General features: G+C 34.9%; 1 protein-coding gene across 4 annotated transcripts in view; it reads right to left on the bottom strand.

Annotated features, from left to right (window-relative positions):
- The window catches only part of RASAL2 (RAS protein activator like 2), a 374,103-nt gene that overhangs the window by 221,862 nt on the left and 127,457 nt on the right, over window positions 1–24,784 (bottom strand). The window lies entirely within an intron of this gene.

Raw genomic sequence — 24,784 nt, 5'->3', positions numbered from 1 at the left:
TCTCAAGTCACTGATCAATCTTGGTTTACCTGCTACCGATTATTCCTTCTCACTCTCCTTTACTACCTTATCATCCAAATGCTACCCCCTAACTGTAGATGAACTCCTAGGTTCTGGGCTGGGTACTGTCTGGAGCTGCTCTATAAAGATAATGATGATAATGATGCCTGGTCATCCCAATACAGTTTTTGCTGCCCTAAAAATAGGTAATTGTGGACTACCAGGTAGAGATCATTCTTATGAATCCTCAGTAAATGCAGTACACTTCTGGATAGCAGTCTGAGATTTATTGGATGGAAAATGGAGAAAGTATTTCATAACCATGTCAACAATGACATTTAGTAGTTGCATAATAAATGCTTATTAACTAACTAAATAGCAATGACAATCCAACTGAAATCTATGATATTGGCATGTGAAACATGTTCTTTTGCTCTAAGTGCGTGGATGATGAAGCCGAATTAAATTGGCTAAAATAAGCTTCATTTGATTTTTCCTCAGATTTTTTAAAAATCACTTTAAAGAGATTTAGGATTATACTGAACATCTATCTCTGTGGATTTGTGGACTTGGAACCAATGACTCAGAGTGAAGATCCCAGATCTGTTAAAGACCTAGATGTCTTTAATAAATTCAAAATCTCTTGAGATTTAATTTCATCAGTAAAATTAAAGGATTAGATGACCTGTAAAGTTCATTCTAGCTCTAAATCAATCTTTAGAAACATATTAGATCCTAATTTATGTTATGTTCAAGATTACTTAATAGATTCTATTAAAGAACTATATCTTATAGGCTAACTCACAGCAAAAACTCTTAAAATGAAGAAATCTATTTGGTCCTGACATCTAATGAATCTGAGAGAAGATAAATTACTGTACATTAATTAAGAATTCATATTTTAGTGGTTCAAGTATCAAGAACTACAAAGAATCCTTAAAGGGCATGATTTAAACTTTTCATGACACAGGGCTAATTGGGACAGGATTGTTCCCCTTTCTTGGAAAACAGAAGGATGTAAGTTTTCATCCTTATACAACTGGTAATACCACTCTTATGACACTGTGCAAACCAAAAGGTTTCCTTAGCTAACTACTTCAGTTTGCTCCTGTCTAGATCTAGATCAGGGAGAGCTTGATTAAAAGAGCCCATTAAAATGTCTCTTCCTCTCCCCTCCTCATTTTTGGAGAAGACTAAGAGTGGGCAACAGATGGTATTTCCTTCAGAGTAACTTCCTTTATTCTGTGGTTTATCTCAACAAGATGAGGACTGTGGTATGGCTGTCTTCCTTCTCCAGAATTAGAGGCAGAGAGTAGTCCTATTAGGACCACCTCAAGAGGTGAAGAATATAAAAGCATTGTGCAGATGCACTTGGAGATTGGAGTAGACAAAGGAATTGTTTGTCCAGTGGTTAGTTGTTTGCTCCTTTCAAGATGGTGAGATGTGTTGTCAGATCTATGATAAAATATAGAGGATTAAAAGTCATGTTTTCATCTACTGAGGCCCATCCAGGCCATGTTCTGCTTATCCTCTCCAACAACACCTATTCCAGGATTATTTTATGTTACAAGGTCATGAGCAACCAAGTATATTAAAATATAAAGATTTCTAGCATTATTCAGATATGCATGAGGGGAAAATGGGGGGAGGGGGATAAACCCTTCCAGAAGTTGTATCTTCAATACACAATGCTTAATTGGGTCTAAGAAATTACTAACTACATGGTGTTATGACTAACCTTACTATTCATGCTGACTGACAGCAATCACAAAAATCAAGACCTGAAAACAAACCTATTTTAAGATTAGTTTTTAGTTTTTGGACAAGGACTATAGATACAAAGAGAATAAAGAAAAGGTGGAAAAAAGGAAATATTTCTTAGATGGTTATTTCATATGACTAGAATAGGTGAAGAAAGCCCCATATGGCACATATAAAATAAACCAAATAAATAAAGGCTCATTTCATCAACTATGTAACTCAATATTTGAAAAGGCTTTAACTTTTGCCATTGATAAAACAATGGTTCATAGAATTTTCTAGAATAAAGGAAAATAGAAAAAGCACATAGCCATTGGAAACCACAATATGGAAATAACTGCTTAAAGGGGGATAAATTGTGTTTAATTTTGTTGAACTTTAATATGAATCAGTTCTGATCTAATAATTCAAGTACAGTTCCACCACTACTATTATGGCTATTCACAATCATCTACAAAGTTAATGGCACTCATTGCCAACAGCATCCATACAATATTCTGATAGGGTTAACAAGAAGAAACAAATAATTTCTGAATAACTGTAAGGAGAAATAAAATTCTATTGATTGCTCAGTGAAACAAATAGGACAACTGTGATCAAGGAGCATTGATAATGGTGGGGAGCAGTGAGGAAAAAGAAAAGGGTACTGCACAAAATCAGTAAAGACTTTGTGATAATATCCAAAAATACAAAAGAAAAAGATACAAAATTCCTGACTTCAAAAACAAAACATTTCTACTACTAAATGATGGAAAACTCAGTTTCCCTTTTAACTATGGTTTTCATCTATCCTAATAGGAAAATGATCATTGTTGAGAATGAATTTCAATGCATATTCTTCTTGTTATATTTAGCACATCTTCCCAAATCAATGTACACCCACACTATCTTCCTTCTGAACTGAATCTAGTCACTTACTTCCCTTTAAGGACAGCTGCTGTGGAGGGAGAGCCAAAGTTTTCACCAGAATGTGATTGAGAATTGGGGGGGGGGGGAGAAGTAAACAATTTAACATCATTGAGAAATCCGTTTTCACACTTTTAGAAATTGGTGACACAGTCAATCCTGTAACATTCTCCTCTCCCCAAGGAAGAAGAAGGTAGACTTCATTTTTAAAATGAAATGAAGAGTACAGCAGCATTCACAATCACAAATAGTTTGACTGCTCTCTAGAGTGTTAGGTGAAATATATTCTAGAGTTAACAAACATCTTTCTTCAACCTGAGATTGTGTCAAAGGCACAATTCGCTGAAATTTTGGAAAAATGTCAGAAGTACACAGGATACTCTACTAAGCTGCTACTCACTGGCAAAGACTGCTATAATACAAATTTTAATTTTATTTTCAGGCAACAGTTCTATGACACAACAGAGAATGCAACCCTATATTTAGCATTCTTTATTTGTAGACCTGTGAAGATTGGGGAGCTTTTTCTTTTTCTTTTTCCCTATCAAGGCCCAGTGATTTACTTAGCATAGAGGGAGGAATCAGTCTAGAATCACATATATAAAGTCTGTGGAAGTCAATGGTCAAAATGTTCCATATATGTCAAAATATTTAAACAGCACTTTTTGAAATAGTAAAAAACAACTGGGAAAAGGTTGAAATAATAACATTCACACAGCTCTTACTATATGCTATGGACTATAGTAAGTGCTTTACAGTTCATTTGTTTTATCCTCACAACAATCCTAAGAAAAATGTGATTTTATTTTTATTATTCACACTTTTCAAATGAGGAAATTGAGACAGAGTTTAAGTGATTTTCTGTGATTGAGGCTAGACTTGAACTCAAGTCCTAATGAGTCCAGGCCCAGCTTTTTACTCACTGTAAATCAAGGTAATACCAATGTAACATCATACTATTGTACCATAAAGAAGGATGATAAAAAGTAATTCAGAAACATTTAGGAAGATTTGTAAGAGGTCAAAGTTTGATTTAATGTAAGGAAAAAACTTTCTTGCACAACTTTCAGAAAGTGGAGTAAGCTATATTAACAAGTAGTGGATTGGGGGGCAGCTGGATAGCTCAGTGGATTGAGAGCCAGGCCTAGAGACAGGAGGTCCTGGGTTCAAATCTAGCCTCAGACACTTCCCAGTTGTGTGACCCTGGGCAAGTCACTTGACCCCTGTTGCCTAGCCCTTACCACTCTTCTGCCTTGGAGCCAATACACAGTATTGGCTCCAAGACAGAAGGTGAGGGTTTAAAAAAAAAACAAACAAGTAGTGGATTAATTTCATTAGAAATATTCTAGCTCGGGCTAGATGATCATTTGTTAGGTAGGTTGTAAAGTTTATTCCTTTTCACATATAAGTTTAACTAGTTAATCATTAGGTCCTTTCAAACTCTGAAATTGTATGATTAAAAAAATAAAACTGGGCCTGGAAACAAATGAATAAAATTTGTTTGAAGTGATTCTTTACTCCTAGGCTAACTGCATAATGGAGGAATGGTTCATGGTTCAGTTATGTACTATCCTAGCCCCTTTGCGTCCTCTCCTCTATTACTTAACTTTTGATTATTTCATTCCTTTACCAAAGGGTACACCAAAAAATTAATTAGTCTGAGTTTTTAAAAACTTGTGAAAGCTCTGGTATGTATAAAGAAATATCCTAATTGTTAGGAAAGATACAAAAAACAGTAAGACACAGTCCTCGTTTTCATGGTTTACAACAGGGAATAAGTTTATATAACACAGTTAACCTTTTTTACTACTTGACTGAAGCAAAGAACTAGGAGTAAAAGGAAGCTGCAGACTTGATATAAGGAAAAGATTCCTAACAATTAGACCTATCCAAAACTGGAATTGTGGTTTTTCTCCATGTAAGATTTCTTCAAGCAAAAATTGATGTCCCTGTTTTTAATACCCTGTAGATAGTGGATTATTTTTGAGGTTTATGTTGGACTGGATACCTGTTGGTAGGCTTTCCTCATTCTACAAAAACTTAAGAGAATTTAGATTTATATAAAAGATAAATTAAGGTGCTATTCTTTGGTTTATAAAGTGTTTCAAAGTAGGATTTCTTTATTTATTTTAATGAAGCATTTCTTTATTGCATTAAAATATGATACAAGTAAATTAGAGGGAAAATATTTTAAAGAATACAGTTTTAGAACAAAATAAAGGTTAAAACTACCAAAAATTATTTCATAGAACTAGAAAAGATAATAACAATTCATCTGGAAGAACAAAAGATCAAGAATATCAAGGGAATTAATGGGGGAAAAAATGTGAAAGAAGGTAGCCTAACAGCGCTAGATCTCAAACTATACTATGAAGCAGTAATCACCAAAACAAACTAACACTGGTTCAGAAATAGAATGGTAGATCAATGGAATATATTAGATACACAATATACAGGGATAAATGACCACAGCTTTGAAAAACTCTGATAAATCCAAAGATCCCAGATTTTGAATTAAGAACTTATTATTTGACAAAAACTATTTGGAAAACTGGATAATAGTATGGTAGAAACTAAATAGAGATCATTATTTCTCATATCCTATACCAAAATTAAGTTAAAATGGGAATATAATTTAGACATAAAGGGTGATATCCTAAGCAAATTAGGGAAACATAGGATAGTTTACCTGTCAGAACTATGGACAAAGGAAGAATTTATGACCAAACGAGATAGAGAACAAGACACAAAATGAATACTTTTGATTATATTAAATTTTAAAAGTTTCTGTACAAACAAAACCAACATAACCAAACTTAAAAGAGAAACCATAAACTAGGAAGAAAATTTTATAGCAAATTTCTCTGATAAAGGTCTCATTTCTCAAATATATAGGGAACTATGCCAATTTACAGGAATACAAGTCATTCCCCAATTAACAAATGGTCAAAGGATATGAACAATCAATTTTAAGATGAAGAAAACAAAATTATCAATAATCACATTAAAAAATGTTCTAAATCACTCTTGCTGAGAGAAATGCAAATTAAAACAACTGAGGTACTGCCACATATCAAATCAGTTAATATGGCAGTAAAGGAAAATGATAAATGTTAGAGAAGATGAAGCAAAATTGGGACATTAATGCACTGTTGGAGAAGTTTGTGAATGAATCCAACCATTCTGGAGGGCAATTTGGAACTATGCCCGAAAGGACTATAAAACTGTGCATACCCTTTCATTCTGTAAAACCACTACTAGGTCTATATCCCAAAGAGATGGAAAAAAAAGGGGGGGGGGACACCTACTTGTACAAAAATATTTCTAGCAGCTTTCTTTGTGGTGGCAAAGAATTGGATATTGAGGGGATACCCGTCAATTGGGGAATGGCTGAACAAGGTATTTGATGGAGAGAATATCATTGTTCTATAAGAAACAGTGAGCAAGATGATTTCAGGAAAAGCTGGAAAGATGCACTTAAAATCAAAACAAAATAAACAGAATCAGGAGAACACTGTACACAGTAACAGCAATATTGTAGAATGGTCAGCTACTCTTAGCAATACAATAATCTGGGACAATTCTGAAAGACTTATGACAAATACATTCCACCTCCAGAGAAAGAACTATTAAGAGTCAGAATGCAAATCAATACATATTATTTTTCACATTTTTAATGTTTGGGAGTTTTGATTTTATATGAATATTTTCTTACAATAATAATCAATATGGAAGTGTTTTGCATGATAACACATGTATAATCCAGATCAAATTGCTTAACATCTCCAGGATGAGGGAGAAAAGGGAGAGAGAGAGGCAATTTGGATATTTTGATTTTGGAAAATATATACTAAAAATAGTTATTATATGCAATCAGTAAAATTTTTTTTTAAAAAGAACAAAGTAAGGGGAATTTTTATTGATGAAAAAGAAAAAAAATCTGGTCAAAAGAGTCAGATAAAGACAGGCAGCACTGTAGTGTTAGGAAAGAGAAGACCTAAACTATTTCACTAGCCCCCCTAGGAGACAAACTGAATATGAAAAAAAAATGCAGTTCAGAGTATGTGTAATTCTAATGAATGACTAAGCACTTTTCCCATTGTTATACATGGAATAAGGCAGAAATATTGCTATATTCCAGAAAAGTCCAATCTCCTCCAGCATCTACTATCAAGAATGGAGAACTACCTATTGTTACTTAGTTCAAAAAACACTAGCTCTGCACGCAGAGGACTTGAGTTCAAATCCTACCTTGGATACTTAATAACTGTGTGGCTTTGGGCAAGTTGCCTATACTCCCTACATCTCCGTTACCTCAAAAATAAAATGAGGGGGGCTGGCTTGGATGGCTTTTGAGGCTCTGTTCCAGTTCTAGATCTGTGATTCCACAATGAATAAGGAGCCACTGAATCAGAGAAAGAATATATTCTAGTTTACAGATCTTGTTTTTCTTTATTTTGAAATATTTCACAAATATAGGCAGGGACACATTTGAATGAGGCAGGGATACAGTTAAGCACTCTTCTGTCCTCCAATGTTTAATATTCCCCAAAGGGAATTCCTCAATACTCAAGGTGTCATGGGAAAGCATGGAAAAAAAAAAGCATTTTGTCTGGAAAGTCTGAGGGTTTTTGTGGAATGAAAGCTCAATGTGACTCAACAGTGGCAACCAAAATTCTAATGTAAACATAGGCTTCAGTGGGAGAGGCACAGAGTCAGGGGATATACTAGTCCTAAACATCCCTGCCTTAATCAGGTCATATCTAGAATAGTGTATGGTATTCACTTTTGGCACCACATTTTAACAAATATATTAGTCAAGTTTCAGAACATTCATAATGCAAGATAGTGAATTAATGCCACATAAAGATAGGTTGAAGGAACTTAAAAATCTTTAGCTGAAAGAAGGTAGTGAAGATATAATTGAAGCTTTCAAGTATGTGAACTATAACACAAAGAAGCATTAGAAATGTTTCTTACATGGCCCTTTAGAGGCATTAGATGTTTTTCCTATGTGGCCCATTAGAGAACTAGAAGCAAAATGTAGAAGTTGTAACGGCCTGATATAAAGAAAAACTGTCTATCAATTCAAACTCTGGCATATGGGAGCTGTTTTATTAATGTTGCTTGACTGATTAATAAAAAAATAGAAAAGGCTCTGTCAAGATACCAGGAATTCCCTTTCACTAAAAAAATCTTAAAGCCAAGATTAGAAGACCAGTTGTCAGATGGTTAAGATTGGCTGGACTAAATAAATAGACTCTGAGGTCTCTTCAAATTCAGATTTGGTGACTCAAAGTATAATGGCAAATACAAGCAAGGTATTGGGTTGTGTTTCTTCAGACACAGCTTGTTAACAGACCTTATTTTTAGCACATATAAATTGTTTTGAAGAATCTTCTGTGATGACAGGATGACAAGAACTTGAAAAATTTTAGTGTGGGGTTAAAAATCTCAATGGGGATTCAGTTTAAAATGCCAAAGCTATATATTTTAGGATTTCAACAATTTGATTTTTCATCAAAAGGGCTAGTAAAGGCTATTTAGATGAAAATAATCAGTAATTAAGACTGCTAGGCTTAAAAGAATTATTAGCGAAAACAAGGTAAATGTTTTGAATTGACATATCTACGTGAAAATATTGTACAAATTCAAATGCAGATTTCTTCTAATAAATGGAGATCCACATCTAGGACTAATCTGAAAATCTCAATTGGCAAATCCTAAATCCTGTTTTGTCAATCCTCATGGCAGCCTTCAAGTGAGCTCTAGAATATCCCATGTAGATGAGACAACAGGCAAGAGGCAAGAAGCAAGTAATTCCAAATGACAACACAAATTTCTTAACAGAAGTAAAATTAAAGAAAAGATATATAAGAAGAGGAAGATAGGTACTCATTGGATAGAGTGCTGGGTCTTTAATTAGGAAGACTCATCTTCCTGAGTTCAAATCTGGTCTCATACATTCCTAGATGTGTGACCCTAGGCAAGTCACTTAACTCAGTTTCCTCATCTGTACAATAAGCTGGAGAAGGAAATGGCAAACCACTCCAGTATATTTGCCAACAAAACCTCAAATGGGGTCACCCAGAATGGAATGCAACCGAAATGATTCAACAACAATATACAAGGCAGATAGGTAATATGTAATTGTTCCCTAGAACAATTCAATCATTGGTCACAATATTGGTGTGGTATAATGATAGATGCAATATTTTAAATGGAAATGAAATAAAATAAAAGACAGGTAAGCAAGATTGAAAATAGATTTTAAAAAATCAATTGAGCCCAACTTCCCATTATGTAGGAAACCTTTCCATATTTTTTTTGTAGGGGAGGGTGTTAGGAGAAGGGAACATAAAAGGGAAAGAAAATGTGAAGAAGTCAAGCTGGTTAATTACTGCTAAATTGTCATAAAACCTTTTACTATTTCAAGGCTGACTACTAAACCTAAAGAGTAACTGACCCTCTTGATTTGTCTCCTTGCAAGTTTTAATCAGAATTGAAATGAATATGCACTGCTTACAAGAAGGTATAGCTGGAACATTTAGTAAGTAGACGGAGGGTTTTAGATGAACTCATAAAACTCAAGTCAGAAGGAAAACATAATTAAGCCTGTATTCCTGGGGTGTGCAGTTACATTATTGCGCATGTAAAATTATATCAGACTACTTGTCATCTCAGTGAAGGAAATGTGGAAGGAAGGAGAATTTGGCTCAAACTTTTTTAAAAATTAAGATTAAAAATTTTCTTCATGTAATTGAGGAAAAAATAAAATGTATTTTAAAAAACAAATACTTCGACTTCCCATTGTTGGTCTACAGATAAAAGATCTTACAAACCTAATGATGTCATCAAAATATAAACACCAGTCTGTACATCAAATTTTAGATTTTCAAAGATACTAAGAATATTCTACAGTTTATACAGTCTCGACCCTGACTTTAGCCACACTACCAAGAGTTTTCTTTACTCTTTTCCTCTTATTAGCTACAATTTCCATAAGTCTACTGAATCTCCAAATTTAAATGCTCAGCTAAATTTTCAACTTCCATTAACTCTGCATTTCAGGATTCCCCCCAAAAAAAATTGAAATTAAAGTGAGTTCTCCCTCAAAGAGACAGAGAAAAAGTTCAAGGGAATAGTTGTTATTAATGAAGGGTGTTTCTTTTCTTTTTTTTTTTAAACCCTTACCTTCCTTCTTGGAGTCAATGTATTGGCTCCAAAGCACAAGTGTGGTAAGGGCTAGGCAATGGGGGTCAGGTGACTTGCCCAGGATCACACAGCTGGGAAGTGGCTGAGGCCAGATTTGGACCTAGGACCTCCCATCTCTAGGCCTGGTTCTCAATCCACTGAGCTACCCAGCTGCCCCCAATGAAGGGTGTTTCTTAAACAACAACAAAAACAAGCTTGTTTTCCTTTCCTTTGATGGTGAACTCTAACTACATAATTTTTTTACAAGTCATATTTTCTTCTCTGATTATCTCACACATAATCCTTCTTTTCCTATAAGTAATAGAGCACACTGTTTACTAAAAAAGAAATAAAGATGTTCCCCTTCACTAAAAGAACTTTTTTTCTCTAGGCATTTCTCTAGAAAAGTGATTTCTCATTTTCTATTCAGCCTTGAAGGTCTATAACAATTGAATTTTATGCCTGGCCAAGCTATCCTTTTATTTTTTCCTGTAAAATCTGAACAGGAATGTAGCTTAATGTGGAAATATGTATCCAGGATCATGAAATGTCTAAGCATGTTTTCCCAAGAGGTACTTCTAATATTTTATAGGTCATGTAACTTTATGGGTGTTTACAATGGTCTATAAAAAGTATACTTGGAAGAGAATTAAATATAATCAATCAGCAAGCATTATGCATTTATTATGTATGAGGTATTCATAATACTTAACTCTTAAATACTTCACAATAATACTGAAATTTAAAATCTTCTCAAAGCTCATCATAGCGAGAACATCTGTGCCCTTGGTTTGTTCCTATATCTAAATCTATATGACATTAGATCTGAAGTCTGACATTAAGATGCAGAAATTAGGAATCCATGGAATCCAAGAGTTATATTTTTATAATACTGTTATGCTAACAGTTTCATCCTACACCAGTATTACTCAAAAATATAATTAGGGAACTGACAAAAGAGATAAGAAGGATTCATTAAGATGGTAACATGTCTTCAAGTAACTATCTGGTATTTAGTGGTAGTACTGGTAGCAATACCAACTATATCAACCTATGGCCTAATACATAAACAGGATGACTCAACCTCTATACTTTCTAGCTTTTCCATTCCCTTACTCACCTCATCATTCAGCCTGTTAAATTGTCAATATATATTCTAGTGCCAAGAACTTACAAAATGATTTCTGATTCAGTGATGTATGCGTGTGCGTGTGCATGCATGCGTGTTCCTTCTATGTGATAGAAAATTTGATGAGAGACATTGGTTACAGTGGGGGGAGCATAGTTATCAATAAGAGATCATAGAGCAATATAAGATATAAAATTTCAGAACCCCTAAAGTTCACTAAACAGGCTGTACTGGTTTATATGCAAGCTAATTGGGACATCGAGTTTCACGTCAGTTTTCAAACAACGAGATGACAGAATATCTATCTATTTAATGTAATCAGATATGAGTAGAACTCAAGTAGAGAAACCTAAAAAATAGATCTCTTCAACAAATAATAAAAATTAGCTATCGCGAGGAAAAAATGAAACGTGATATAAGTCCTTTGACTGCTACTTTACTGGCAACCTAATTGTGCCAAGCTATCTATCAAATTAACTTGCAAAGGCAAGTGCAGTTATAGCCACATAGTAGATATGCTCTGGCAAAGATAATTGTAATCAACATTTAAAGAATTGGAATCATATTTAATTATAATGTGGACATACCTTTTGAAAAAATCTTAAAGTGAATACTTTAGCAAAAGGAACAAACTTCATGGTTAAATTAAGCATGGGATTTACATTTCGTTTACAAAATTGTCATTATCAAAGGACTGGGCTCAGATCAGTTTGAAATGGAAAAATTGTTTCCAACCTAACCACTGTGTGCGGAGGAGGAGAATCTGAACCTGTGATTTCACTGGTAGAGAGAGTACTCCCAGAGAGGAAATTTTCTTTACCATTGAAAATCAGCACCAGTTTGGCATGTAAAGCCTCAGAGTTGGCTGAGGCAATGAAAACTTAAGTGACTTGCCTCATGTCACACTGCCTATGTATAAAGCCTGAGAGACCACAATGCCTTGAAACTATATGCTTCTGATATATCTGAATAAAATAAAATAATTTTGAGCCAATTTTGTTAACATGCTCTTCGAGTCAAAGATTTATAGAATCTTGCCTATTTTGAACAGAAATACACACACACACACACACACACACACACAGAGAGATAGGATTATATTCTATAATTAAAAGGCAGTATTTTTTTTTTAACTCTTACCTTTCATTTTTAAATCAATACTGTGTATTGGTTCCAAGGTAGAAGAGTGGTAAGGGCTAGGCAATGGGGGTTAAGTGACTTGCCCAGAGTCACACAGCTGGGAAGTGTCTGAAGCCAGATTTCAACCTAGGACCTCCTGCCTCTGTGCCTGGTTCTCAATCCACTGAGCTACCCAGTTGCCCCCTAAAAGGCAGTATTTTTCAAAAGAATTTCTCATAATACAAAAAAAAAAAAAAACCTCTTCTCAGCTTCTCCAAATATTGACACTGATAAAATAACCATAATTTATTTTGAGATAAACTTAAAAAAAAAATTCTGAGTACCAAAATGTGGGAGAAATGTACAAGAAGTGAAGATGAACATAAGGGTGAAAAGTTTCTTATTTTACTAAGTATTGAATTTCATAATGTAGAAGAGGCATTAAGGTAAAATGAAAATTTTTTTTAAAGAATCAGAGACAGAAGGGATTGAAAATCTCCAACTGTTAACAACTTTTAAACTTGATTTACATTTCTGACTTAGAGATGGGGCAAGAAGAAAAGAAATTACACATTCTAGGTAGAAAAGAATATAAATAAATATAGTAAGTATTTACTAAGCAAAGGCCATGTGCTAGAACTTGTGCTGGGTTCCAGGAAACAAATACAATGAATAAAACAATTTCTACTAATATCACATTTATATTCTAACCAGAGACAAACATATATAAATATATACAGAATGAATATCGAAACAAACAATACAAAGAAATACAAAGAATAAAACACAAGGTAGCTTGAAGGGGTAGGCACTTGAGGTTGAGGTGATCTGGAAAGTTTTCCTGTAGAAGGTGGTTTGAGTGTTGAAGGAAGGCAAAGATTCTGTGAGGTGGAGATGAGAAGAGGGTACATTCCAGGCATTGGAGATGGTCAATAATACAAAGGCATTGAAATGGGAAGAGGAATATTTTTTTATGAAGAACAGAGAAACAGTCAGTTGGCTGGAATGCTGAGGATTAGAAGTATAGTTTGGTTGGACTGGTGAGGACTGGAGGAGATACAATGTCCAAAGTTGCTGGAAAGAGAGCTAAACAGAATAGTTTATATTTTAGCCTCGAGCAATAAGAAGCCAGTAAAGTTGATTGAAGGGCAGCTAGGTGGCCTAAAGTCAGGAAGACTCATCTTCCTGAGTTCAAATCTGGCCTCAGACACTTCCTAGCTCTGTGACCTGGGCAAATCACTAAACCCTCAGCTCTTCATCAGTAATATGAGCTAGAGAAGGAAATGGCAAACCATTCCAGTATCTGCCAAGAAAAATCCCAAATAATGCCACAAAAACTCAAGACTCCTGAGACAACTGAACAATGAGGAACAATGTGCTAATGAAAAAGTTAAATGAACTGAAGCATAATTTATTTTTCTCAACATATCACATATAAAATGTCTCTTTTGTCTTAGAAAAATCAAGAACTTTACAGCAATTCTTGACTAACTGTCATGTTCCCACAGAGAATCTTAGTTTTAAGAGAAAACTCAGAGGTCATTTACTTTCAATCCCCACCTGAACAAGAATTGTCTACACAGTATAACCATCCAGATATAGTTAGAAGTCTACTGAGAGGGAATCTTTACCCCCCAAATGAGTTTTTCCACGTTTGGATACATTAGCAAGATTTCTTTACATCAAACTTAAGTCTGTCTCTTTGCAATTTGCATGACTTGCTCATAGTTCGCTCTTCGGTCAATTAGAACAAGCCATTTGGCATGCTTTTAAATCATGTTTATCATTGATGTCCTTTCACTCAAGGTTTGTTTTTTTTCCAAGTTAAAAATGCCCTCATGGACAAAATCATATGTTAGAACTGTGAGAACATAAATGTAATCTTGAAATCCCAAATCCTTACAGATGAGTAATGGAAGTAATTGTTAAAAGCAAGATAGAAGACAGGTCCTGTGACTAGACATTGCCTATCTTTAGGCAACACTAAATGCTCCAACTTTATCAATATTACTAGAACTGAACACCAGACATGTGATTTAACCAGCACAGACTATATTAGGAACATCACCCTCCTCATGCCTCTCAATTCAGCATGAGTTTGTAATAACTTTCTTAGTTGACACATGTCACAATTGACTTATATATTGAATTAGACTATTAAAATGTCACATTTTTTTCAGATAAACTAATATTACAATGCTCCTATAATTCCTATGCCCCTCCTATAATTATGATAGTGGTTCTTGAGAACAAAGTTTAAGGTCTGCCTGACATTTTTAACATTAAATTTCATCTTTTCAAATATTGCACAATGTTTAACATGTTTAACAAAAACTCAATGAATCTTGACTGTCATGTAGCATATTAGCTTCCCCTTGCAGTTCTGCATCCTCTGAAAAGGATAAGCATGATATGAATGCCTTCATCTATGACAAAAATAATAAGCACAGATCTCATCTCTCCCTATATACTTGGCCCAACACAATTACTTTTTGCATCTTCAGTCTTCTTAGTGCCATTTCTATCTTCTTTGTGAGCACCCAGGATAATGTTAAGAGTACAAGTGTTATCATTCCACTATCATTGGTGGGAAAAGAAGTTCATTGAAACGATTTTTGAAAATCTTTTCCATTTTTGTTCTCTTTGCCTTCTTCTTTGTATTTTCATCCTTGAAAGCCTTTGGGATGACTGTCTAATTGGAAGTTTTGCCAAGTTTCCTTTAAATTGATTACACTCTCCACTGTATCACTCTGCTTTATAGGATTATACTACTCATAAATGACCCATATCCTTTTTCATAAGGTTTTACAAGTGAGTCTATATTCCAACCTTCCATTGACATCCTATTCCAATACGTCCCTGTGACATGGAGATGATCCTGGATTGTCAAAGGCTATTCCATCAGAGAAAAGAGCTGGCAGGTTCTATCACGTTGGAAGGCTTCAGGTGTGGCTCTATTAAAAGACCCAAGTCCGTTTCCTGAGGACCAGCTAAGCACATCACAACTAGGTTACCTATCTGGTGATGATCATTTTTTTACCACTGCAACTCATGAAACAAAGAATAATAAAAAATGATCCTCCTTCTTGTGTCTTCTTGTTTCTTCACTGACAATGATGGGGGTGGGGGGTGGGGGTGAAAGGTAATAAGAATCACAAATTTCAATTTGAGTCTTAAGAGTCTAAAGCAAGCAGGTTGGCAAAGTGGGTAGAGTGCTGAAACTGGAATCAAGAAGACCCAAGTTCAAATTTGATATCAAGCACTTCATAGTAGGATGATACAAGGAAAGTTACTTAAAACCCTGTTTGCTGAGTTTCCTCATCTGTAAAATGAACTGGAGAAGGAAATGGCAAACTACTCTAGTATCTTGGCCAAGAAAATCTCAAATGGGGTTATGAAGAGTTGGACATAACTGAAATGACTAAACAACAACTAGGATTCTAAATGAGATTCTTGTCCAGTGATCAAAGGATGAATACATATTGCTGAGGAACTGAATCATATCAATTTCGACATTCTTACAATGAATGAAATCAGAAGAAGGAAGTTGTGGCTAACTGGAAGGATGGCTTACAGATGTTCCTTGGAGAGGAGGAAAGAAAGGAGTTAGTAGAATGGGTTTTATCATGCACCCAAAGGTTTCAAGAAACATTATTTCATAGGACAATTGGTCAATATATATTATAGCATTAACATGTATTTGCAAAAATCACCATGAAAATAACTGCAGGAAGGAAGGAAGGAAGGAAGGAAGGAAGGAAGAAAGCAAGCAAGGAAGCAAGGAAGGAAGCAAGGAAGGAAGCAAGGAAGTAAGGAAGCAAGGAAGCAAGGAAGGAAGCAAGGAAGGAAGCAAGGAAGGAAGCAAGGAAGGAAGCAAGGAAGCAAGGAAGGAAGCAAGGAAGGAAGCAAGGAAGGAAGCAAGGAAGTAAGGAAGCAAGGAAGCAAGGAAGCAAGGAACTGACTACTACACTGTAGCAGACAAGAAAAGACAAATTACTGACATAGAGATCATTCCCTAAGTCAGTTGTACATGTCATCAGACCATCAATTCATCAGAACTAAAATAAGAATTTGTAAAACAAAAAGAAAAAGGATGTGTAAGTTATTAAAAAGTTATTGAAAATCAAAAATGGAATCTGAATAAAATAAATGACATCAATGCCAAAGAAGTTAAATAATGGAAATGAGCTGCCATAGCAAAGAAATCATATAAGCCCTAAAAGTGCCTTAGTCAGCAGCCATCTGACACAATTCCCCAAAGTAGGCATGCTATTTGGCAATTAATGATGTCCTCTCAAGTATTTTTCTTTTGTTAAGATTTTCACAACCCCCCCTCCAACCCTGACCCCAATTGCTTGGTAATGTTTACTTTTTTTCTGTATCTTGAGAATCAAGTGTTCAATGCCCTAAAAAATATGAAATTTTCAGCACAGATTCCTCTGTGTAAATCTGTTCTGGTTCAGCTGCTCTTCCCATCTTTGTTTTCTTTAGTGACATTTCTATTTTCCTGAGTAACAAATGGAACTATGATGTTGGAGCTAAAATATGATGGTGTTCTTCCAGATTCAGAATTAAACATTCTAGGACTGTGAGACCATCTAGATCAACTTATTTCTGATGAAGACAGCATAAGTCAAGGGATCATGAAGACCTGAAAAGAATTATGACGTGCTTAATATGTACATCATCATCATTATATTTATATAGTGCCTACTATAGGTCAGGAACGTGTTAAGCACTTTACATCTGATGAACACTATGCTAAGCAAAGGGAATACAAATAAGAAGGCCAGGGAGCTCACATTCTAATGGTAGAAACAATATATATATGGAAGGTTGTCACTGCAAACGATAAGGAAAGGTCCTATGGTTCTTGGGATGCAGCAGCAAAGCAGATGATAACACCTCTTTTTTCAGTCATTTCCACTAATAATGTATCAATTTTTGATGTTGAACTATTTGACAGTGCTAAGAACTTAGGTGTAAAAACTTTCTATTCTGGGCCTTCTGTAGTTGTAACTCCATAGGAGCTGCTTCCCCAGCTGATGGTTTTGAGGGATGAGCTGGTAACAGGAATGAAAAAGGAGGAAGGGAGTGGGGGAGGTAGGAAGGAAATTTAAAGAAAGTAAATACTATATGCCAAGTACTGTGCTGGGTATTAGGGATGGAAATAAAAAGCCAGGCTAGTTCTTTATCTCCAGTAACTAAGATTGCATTAAGATCAGACAATACATATAAGAAAGTAATGATCAGAGACAGGTGTTTGGTTTGGAAAATCTCTAGGATAATCAGTGGCAGCAAAGAAGCAATGGTAGGGGTACTGAAAAATGTAGATGAGATATTTAGAAAGAGCTTCCCTTTTTGTCATCTTCACCAATATAATAAATATAAAGTAGAACCCCAGAATTGCTGTAATTTACATTTCTCTAATTATTAATAATTTGGACATTTTTTTTCACATAGGTATTGATGGTTTTTGAAAACTGACCAGATAGAATTTCCAAAGAAAGCCACTTAATGTCTCTTGGTCTTGGTTTTCACCATGTATAAAACAAGGATATTGGACTAAATCTATTATTCACTTTCCACTTAAATTAATCATTATTCTTCATCAAACTCTTCATCAAACTAGAAGTTACATTCTAGTTAAAATTTTAAATATAAAAACAAGAAAGTAAATTTATTGTTTCCTCAGTAACCATAATTTAAGCATACCAATTTTAACAGTAATTCACATAATGAAACATTAAGGGTATAAATTTAAATAGATGATAAAAGAAACACAAAAGAAAATGTTCTAACAGCTGTATCAACACCCCCACACTGTACATATTTAGTACTTTGGATTACTAGTTAAGTTGATTTTCTTTTAAGTGTAAGCATATCTAATCAGGGAATTAATATCAGTATGGAAATGAATAAAGTTGTGCTTATGCTGCATCTTCCTTCCACAAATTAAAAAACACTTTCCAAAAAGATTTCCACTACATTCCATGAAATCTTTTTTAAAGACAAGTTTGCACTCTAACTTTATATTAAAAAAAATTGGACATACACACACACACACACACACACACACACACACACACACACACACACACAAAGATTATACAACTTCCCAAAGTACAAGTGAGTCAGAAGCAAAACCAGAAATAGAACCCGATAACTCCTGACTCCTAGCCTAATGCTCAAGACACTAGACTACATTTAACCCTTCACTTTACTGGTTTTAGAATTTATAAATGAATTACTCTGGTAGAACTTCTTGGGTTTTCATTATTGCCAATTTTGTCAGAACTTTGAGATATAATGGGAAGGCAAAGATGGTTGATGAAGAAACCTAGCTTTCCTCATCCTAACTATATACTTGGAGGATATTTCCCAGTTTTTAATAGCAAACAAAAGAGCAGCAGATGTAGTTCTATTGAAGCCTATCTTTTAAACAGTCATGTTGCCCCTTAATCAGGCCTTAGTGTCTGGAAGATGAGGGTTCAGGTACTGTCTTTGAAACACACCAGCTATATAATCCTTCACTCGTCATTTAATCCCTCAGTATCCCAGGCAACTCTAAGAATATATGCTATAAAACAGTTGCCCTTCAACACTGGTAAAGGCATTTTCCACACCAACATTTCCCTGCACCAGTGAAATAATTTATTAGATAAAAGAGAAATGATCTTGGAAATATCCATCACTTTGGATTCTCCTATCTATCTAGCCAATCTTTTCTAATCTCCTTTGATGGATCATCATATAAATCCATCCTCTAAATACTGGTGTGGCAATTCTTCTTTCTCAGTAATCCAATTCCCAGGAGATCAGAAATCATGTCTGTGCAGATAATTTCCAGAATTATATATTCAGCCCTAGTCTTTCCTTTTTCCCTTCAAGTCACATATCAACTATCTAGTGGACATTACCAGCTATATATCCCAATGGATTTGTAAGCAAACCCCAAAACTGCATTCATCATCTTCCTCCAAAACATGTTCCTTTCCCTAATATCTTTATTTCTGTTGAGGTTATCAATAGCCTCCATTTGTTCCCATTTGCCTGTTTAGAAATCAAAGACTTTCTCACAACTGGTTGAAATATACTTTTGTAGTGTTGTTATACATTACTCTCTTCCCTCCATCACTTATCATCTGAATGAACTCTAGGAAGTCTTAAGTGAACCTTTTTGGATCTCAATTGTATCACTGGTGAAATGAAAAGGGTTCAATGAGATGGCCTTTGAGGGCTTTTTCTGCTCTAAATTTATGATCCTGTGAGCCTTCATTCAACCTGGGGTCTAGGTAAACAGGCCAACTTGCTGTGCAACATACATAACATTACATCTTTCAACTTCCACTTCACCTCTATCTTGATTGAAGGCTTCCTATTTGAGATGTTTTCTCATTTCTATCAGTTATCACTACCTTCCCTCTCCCCAAAAAATATTATTTTGTAGAGTATATATTTTGTATTCACTTATCTGTCTTCACTAGATTTCTTCACATATAAAATAACCCTCCATGGTAGCAGACACTGCCTTTTGTTTTTGTATCCCCCATCCCTGGTGCTTAATAAATACTTCATGAATAAATCTATGAAATAAGGAAGTTGAACCAGATGACCACTAAGGGTCTTTTTCAATTCCAAAAATATATAATTTTATTTAAATAAGTTCTCTCCAGAAAAATGGAAAGGGTAGACTAATAGCAACAGGAATATGGAACTATTATTAGCATCTAATAAATAGTAGCTTCAGCTAGAGATGAGGCTCACTGGAAAATGTTCCTTCTTAGTCAATAGAACTTCTTTAGAATTTCAAAAAGAGAATGGAAAAGGATGATTCAGAGAGAAGTACTCAGAACCTTTTGACAAATCAACATCTGAGACATACTGACCAATGCAATGAAGTAGAAAAATAGTGAGGGTCATCAAGCTGTCCCATTTTTCTTCCAGCAAATGTTCCCTTTCATGCTGTTGTTCAGTTGTGTCTGACTCTTTGTGACTCCATGGACTACAGCATGTCAATCCTATCCATGGAATTTTCTTGGCACAGATACTAGAGTGGTTTGCCATTTCCTTTCTCCTTTTCACACTGCCCCTTCCCAAAAAGAGTGTTCTTTTCTTTTTTTTTTTTTAACCTAGCATTGCAGATAAGGAATTTCCAGAAATACATGAGTTCAGTACTTATACTAGAATCAGAGCAGATGTAGGAGGAGGTTAGTAGGAAAAAACTAAGCTATCATCCTGTGTGTGATAACTTAGATATAATATGAATAAAATATGTGTTCTAAAATAATTGTCCAATCTTTCCTTTTCTACCCCTTACCTTCTGTCTTAGAATCAATACTGTGTATTGAAAAGCAGAAAATCGGTAAAGGCAAGCCAATGGGGGTTAAGTCTTTGCCCAGGGTCACACAGCTAGGAGGTGTCAAATTTGAACCCAGGACCTCCCATCTTTCGGCCTGGCTTCCAATCTACTTAGTCACCTAGCTGCTCCCATAATTGTCCAATCTTAAGAGAACCATGCCCTGAGAATTATTTTCTAAACCTGAGAACTTCACTAAGGTATGATATATAGTTATGGGAAGGTGAGTGATTCTTTTCAATAAATCATATTTTTATGCTGCCAACTTTGGCAGAAGAACATCTTTTAAAAATTAAGATATAGTCTAGTTCAGGAAAAGCTTTAGGATCTGGTGACCCAACCCAACAGGTTTTATGAAGCCATTTGAATCTCATTTATGGCAAAATACCTTAATATAGTCTTCTAAAACTCAAAAATTTTATGTAATTGAAATAATGTTAGCCCAATATATAGAGACTGCTAGTCCTGGAATCAAGAAAATGTCAGATTCAAATTTCACTTCTGACTACCTATATAATCACTTTCAAGTCACTTGGCCTCATTTTCCTCATTTAATTCTCTTTTTGACATTTGAATCTCTTCACAGATTGGCCCCTTTCTATTTCTCTAACCTTATATTTTACTCCATTAGACACATTTTATGTTCCAACCATACTGGCCTACTTGTTATTTCTCATCATGATGTGCCATCACCTACCTTAGCTACTTTCTACTAGAAGTCATACATGCCTCAATGCTCTTCCTTCCCACCTTCAGCTGTTAAGATTCTTAGTTTTATTCAAGATATAGCTCAAGCACCACTTCCTTCAGGAAGTTTCTCCAATTCCTCTCAACTAATTAGTATGGATCTAGACAAGGTTATCTCATAGTGTCTTTTTACATGTTTCTTATGTCAGCACATTTCTTCTCACTCTTCACCCCATTTCAGTGAAAGATCCTTGAGGACAGAGGCAATTTCATTTTTGTCTTTGCATTCCTAACACCTACAAGCACAGTGCTTACCATTTAGTAGGTGCTTAATAAATAGGTGTCATGTGGCTCAAATAAAATTATATATTTAAAGTATTTTTCAAACTCAAAAGCACAATAAAAATACCAAATATTATATACTATTAAATTAATATAGTCCTTACCACTTGGCAGTTGATTCTAACCAAAAAAAAAAGAGAGAGAGAGAGAAAGAAAACAATTAAAGAAAAGAGAGAAAAATTAGTCAACAATTACCAATTCACACACATATTCAGTACCTCTAGGATAGCAATTATCACTCTGCTTCACATATCTACTATATAAGGAGTAAGTTGTATGCCCTATGTTATCCTATTTCAATGAGTCTCAGATTGTAGTTGATTTGATTACTTATTAACCATTCATAGTGTTGATAATACTGTCTAGAATATTCACAAAATATGAAACCTGCCCCCTCAAATTTAGATCTGGGAATAAAATCCACAAATGTTGACAGTCACTCCTCTGTTCTAACCAGCAGATACCACTTTTCTCCAGAACAATAAGCCACACACTGAGTAATATGATATACTCTGTATTTTGCCGAAAGTTATGGTTATTTTCCAACATAAATACAATTGAATTCCAATCTCTTAAACTTCAAAATGTTTTCCTGTTCACAAAACAATCCCTGAAAGTACTTCAACTGTACAAGATTGCTTTTTTTACTTAAAGTTAATTAACTAAAACATCAGCATTAAATCCAGAAACTGGTGGGTGGAGAATGAGAAAGGAGATTACAAGACCTGGAATTGAAAATTCCCTGTGTGAATGATAGGAAAAAATGCCTGTGGTTTACTGACTAAAGCTCAGTCACTAAGAACCTGTATTCAGATGGATATGGTTTCATAATCATAGATTTGGAGCCATTACTCATCCTCCTCCTCCTCCTCCAATTCCTCAACAAAGGAACTCTGGCCCCAAGCATGAGAAAATGACCAATAATTATCTTAGGAAAATAAAAATATGATAGTCACTCTTTAAATGTAATGGGGTTTGGGGGGGGGGGGTTGTTTTTGTTTTTTGCCATGTTCATTTATAACCAGACTACAGTACTTATAGCAGGAAATGCATTAAGTACAATATCAAACTAATGACATTCATGCCAATGATAAAGATTCACATGTTGAGCAAATGGAATAGGAAACCATTATTTATACAGTGTATTAGCTTAAACAATGCCTATGTGTGGTTGTAAAAAAAAAGTATTTCAATTATAGAAAATTGAATTGTTTCTAGAAACAAACCAGTAAAATCTGACAAGGGATCCAACCACTGGTTCATTATTTTTAGAGTAGATACTGCTGGTAAAAAAATAAATAAATAGAATGGTGAGAATGATGACCAAACTAGTTACAACAATGGGCAAAGTAAAAAGTCACTCTTTGGGTAAATAAGAATATAACAGCATATTATACGGCTGTTTTCCAAAGTACTAGGTTCCATAAACCTAAAACAACCTCCCTAGTGATCTATGATTTAGCTACTTGTACTTCAATGGATCTGTGATTGCATGGAAGAAGGTTTATCTATACACCAACCCCAAAGTGTTGAGGTGGAGCCAGGCTCTGTGCTGGTCCCTCTCCTCTTCCCTCCATATACTCTCTTGACAACCTCACCAACTACCAGTGATTCAACTTTCATTTCTAGGCAGACAGCTACACATCTCTCTTGTCTTATCTCTCTCCTGAATTCGAGTCCTACATCATCAACGATGTATTAGTCATCTCTCCCTGGATGTCCAATACATATCTCAAGCTCAACACGTTTTATGATTGAATGTATTACTTCTTGATGAAACTATTGCAACAGCCTATGTGAGTTCCAGCAACAGCCTTCTCCAAACCATTTTCCCCAATCCTATAAAAAAGTAATCACTAAGGCAGAAGTCTTATCATTCCACTCAAGATGTTCCAGTCACTTTCTACTGCCTCTAAAATGATATAAGCTAATTTATTTAGCATTTAAAGACTTTCACAGTATGATCTAATTTATGAAGGTAGCATGGCACTGTGGAAAGGAATATGACTCTGGATTACAGGATATGGGCTCAAATCCTGCCTCTAATACTTTGTGACCATAGCCAAATCACAAGATCTCCGAGTGTCAGTTTCCTTATCTATAAAATGAAGAGCCTGAAGTACATGATCTCTGAGATTCCTCCTAGTTCTAACCCTAGAATACATCCAAAATGAGCTCATATTTCTCTTATTCACACTCAACATTTCATACAAACTACTCTACTTGCTAATCACCACATACATTTCTCCCTATATTTATGCTTTTGCATGGTTGGAAAGTCTTTCTTCTCACCTCTACTTCATAGAATTCCTAACTTCCATCAAGACACAGCTCATGTATCACTTCTCACACAATTAAAGTTTTAATTTATTCTGAAGATACTTTCTTGTATATATATTGGTTCCTTCTTCCTCCCAAACCCTCACCTCAGATTCTTTTACATTTATCTTGGCATCTTCAACACTAAGCACTGGCATATAAGAGGCACTCAATAAAAGCTGGTTGAAACGAAATGAAGTTCATCACAGTGGATTCAACTTCTCATGTTGAAGGCCTTCAGCTATGTCTCTTGATCTTGCAAAATCACCAATAGAGAATAAATAATTTTTTAAGATCAATTCAGAGTTGGATTTGGAGGAAAATGCTATTCAATGTCCCCAGTTCTCTTGAGTATAAATCTAGGCAAAACTAGAATTCTTAAAGATCTGAGTTCATATCCATCTTCTGGCACTGAGTGACCAATAACAAATCACTTAATATCTGAGTCATAGTTTCCTCATTAGAAAAATGAGAAAAAGAATCTCTCTCACAGGACTGTTGGGAAGCTCTAGCTTTAAAGTGCTATATCAGTGTCAGATATCATCACCATCACTATTATTACATCAAAGATTATTGAAAGGTCTTCTTAATTTGTCAGTTAAAATAAGGCTGTTTAATAATAATAAATGTTCTGTTAATTATGAACATATCCACAGAGAGGATTCTCCTTGGATTTGCTGACAGTAAAATCTGTCCTAGCACAAGGCACTGCTGGTATTTAAAGGGAAATGCTCTTCCTCCTCTCTGTATCAACTCACTTCTATGACTTCCTTCAAGTCTCAGATAATAGTAAGAAGACTTTCTCAGTCCTTCCTAATCTTGGTGCCTTCATTCTGAAATTATCTCCAAGTTATCTCATATTTTCTCTCTTTCTCTCTCTCTCTCTCTGTATATATATATATATATATATGATATATGTGTGTATACATATACATAAACATATATATGTACACATACATATACACATA

Source organism: Monodelphis domestica, chromosome 2 (genome assembly GCF_027887165.1).
Source record: "Monodelphis domestica isolate mMonDom1 chromosome 2, mMonDom1.pri, whole genome shotgun sequence".
Lineage (NCBI taxonomy): Eukaryota > Metazoa > Chordata > Mammalia > Didelphimorphia > Didelphidae > Monodelphis > Monodelphis domestica.
The sequence above is the reverse complement of the archived record's forward strand: the minus strand, read 5'-3'. Positions and strand labels throughout refer to the sequence as shown.